Source organism: Rattus rattus, chromosome 5 (genome assembly GCF_011064425.1).
Source record: "Rattus rattus isolate New Zealand chromosome 5, Rrattus_CSIRO_v1, whole genome shotgun sequence".
Lineage (NCBI taxonomy): Eukaryota > Metazoa > Chordata > Mammalia > Rodentia > Muridae > Rattus > Rattus rattus.
In genome coordinates this window covers 31,253,090-31,256,004 of record NC_046158.1, presented here as the reverse complement: position 1 = coordinate 31,256,004, position 2,915 = coordinate 31,253,090, and positions in this window count along the sequence as shown.

Genomic DNA, 2,915 nt, shown 5'->3' with positions numbered 1-2,915 from the left:
GACAACAAGACTTTCAAAGGCAGCTTTTGTTGTGTTTCCAAATTTCTTTTTCTCTGTGTTGGTCACACTTCATTTGTATGTACATAGCAGAAGGTTTTATCAAACAATAGGAACTTAAAACAACATAACCATTTTTCATCACTATGTTCCAAATATAATCAGTTCCCCCTGAGAAAAGATTCAGATATGTCTGATAAAATTCACATTATTGCTGTTATAGACGTGGGAATAGACAAGGACCACTTGTCTTGGGATAGAGACACAAGTAAGGTTCTGGGATGAGACAGCAATCACCGATCTATTTATGTTAATTTCTAAAAAGAAAGATTAGGATATTTAACCATTTCTATTTGTTTTACTAATGTAGTAACATTGACTAAATATACTTTGTCTTTTTTTTTTCATTTTTATTAACTTGGGCATTTCTTATTTACATTTCGATTGTTATTCCCTTTCTCTGTTTCTGGGCCAACATCCCGGTAACCCCTTCTTGTCCCCTTTTCTATGGGTGTTCCCCTCTCAATCCTCCCCCCATTACCTCTCTACCCCCAACAATCACTGGAGGTTCAGTCTTGGCAGAACCAAGGACTTCCCCTTCCACCGGTGCTCTTACTAGGCTATTCATTGCTACCTATGCAGTTCGAGCCCAGGGTCAGTCCATGTATAGTCTTTGGGTAGTGGCTTAGTCCCTGGAAGCTCTGGTTGGTTGGCATTGCTGTTCATATGGGTCTCAAGCCCCTTCAAGCTCTTTCAGTCCTTTCTAAGATTCCTTCAATGGGGGTCCGGTTCTCAGTTCAGTGGTGTAATGATGGCATTTGCCTATGTATTTGCTGTATTCTGGCTGTGTCTCTCAGGAGAGATTTACATCCAGTTTCTGTCGGCCTGCACTTCTTTGCTTTATCCATCTTATCTAGTTTGGTGGCTTATATGTATGGGGCACATGTGGGGCAGGCTCTGAATGGGTGTTCCTTCTGCCTCTGTTCTAAACTTTGCCTCCCTATTCCCTACCAAGAGTATTCTTCTTCCCCTTTTAAAGAAGGAGTGAAGCATTTGCATTTTGGCCATCCTTCTTAATTTTCATGTGTTCTGTGCATCTAGGGTAATTCGAGCATTTGGGCTAGTATTCACTTATCAAGAGTGCATACCATGTGTGTTTTTCTGTGATTGCATTAACTCACTCAGGATGATCTTTTCCAGTTCCATTACTTTGCCTATGAATTCCATAAAGTCATTGTTTTTGATAGCTGAGTAATATTCCATTGTGTAGATGTACCACATTTTCTGTATCCATTCCTCTGTTGAAGGGCATCTGGGTTCTTTCCAGCTTCTGGCTATTATAAATAAGGTTGCTATGAACATAATGGAGCATGTGTCTTTGTTATATGTTGGCGCATCTTTGGTTATATGCCCAAGAGAGGTGTAGCTGGGTCCTCAGGTAGTTCAATGTCCAATTTTCTGAGGAACCTCCAGACTGATTTCCAGAATGGTTGTAATCCCACCAGTCTGCAATCCCACCAACAATGGAGGAGTGTTCCTCTTTCTCCACATCCTCACCAGCATCTGCTGTCACGTGAGTTTTTGATCTTAGCCATTCTCACTGGTGTGAGGTGAAATCTCAGGGTTGTTTTGATTTGCATTTCCCTTATGACTAAAGATCTTGAACATTTCTTTAGGTTTTTCTCAGCCATTCAGCATTTCTCAGCTGTGAATTCTTTGTTTAGCTCTGAACCCCATTTTTTTTATTATAATCCGACTTTATTATTTTTTTTATTATTATTAACTTGAATATTTCTTTTTTTTTTTTTTTTTTTTTTTTTTTTTTTTTACCCTTCCCATCCTCCCCCATTACCACCTCCCCCCAACAATTCGTTCACTGGGGATTCAGTCTTGCAGGACCAAGGGCTTCCCTTTCCACTGGTGTTCTTACTAGGCTATTCATTGCTACCTATGCGGTTGGAGCCCAGGGTCAGTCCATGTATAGTCTTTGGGTAGTGGCTTAGTCCTGGAAGCTCTGGTTGGTTGGCATTGTTGTTCATATGGGGTCTCAAGTCCCTTCAAGCTCTTTCAGTCCTTTCTCTGATTCCTTCAACGGGGGTCCCGTTCTCAGTTCAGTGGTTTGCTGCTGGCATTCACCTATGTATTTGCTGTATTCTGGCTGTGTCTCTCAGGAGAGATCTACATCTGGTTCCTGTCGGCCTGCACTTCTTTGCTTCATCCATCTTATCTAATTGGGTGGCTGTATATGTATGGGCCACATGTGGGGCAGGCTCTGAATGGGTGTTCCTTCTGCCTCTGTTCTAAACTTTGCCTCCCTATTCCCTCCCAAGGGTATTCTTGTTACCCTTTTAAAGAAGGAGTGAAGCATTCGCATTTTGGTCATCCTTCTTGAGGTTCATATGTTCTGTGCATCTAGGGTAATTCAAGCATTTGGGCTAATAGCCGCTTATCAATGAGTGCATACCATGTGTGTTTTTCTGTGATTGGGTTACCTCACTCAGGATGATATTTTCCAGTTCCAACCATTTGCCTATGAATTTCATAAAGTCATTGTTTTTGATAGCTGAGTAGTACTCCATTGTGTAGATGTACCACATTTTCTGTATCCATTCCTCTGTTGAAGGGCATCTGGGTTCTTTCCAGCTTCTGGCTATTATAAATAAGGCTGCTATGAACATAGTAGAGCACATGACTTTGTTATATGTTGGGGCATCTTTTGGGTATATGCCCAAGAGAGGTATAGCTGGGTCCTCAGGTAGTTCAATGTCTAATTTTCTGAGGAACCTCCAGACTGATTTCCAGAATGGTTGTACCAATCTGCAATCCCACCAACAATGGAGGAGTGTTCCTCTTTTTCCACATCCTTGCCAGCATTTGCTGTCACGGAGTTTTGATCTTAGCCATTCTCACTGATGTGA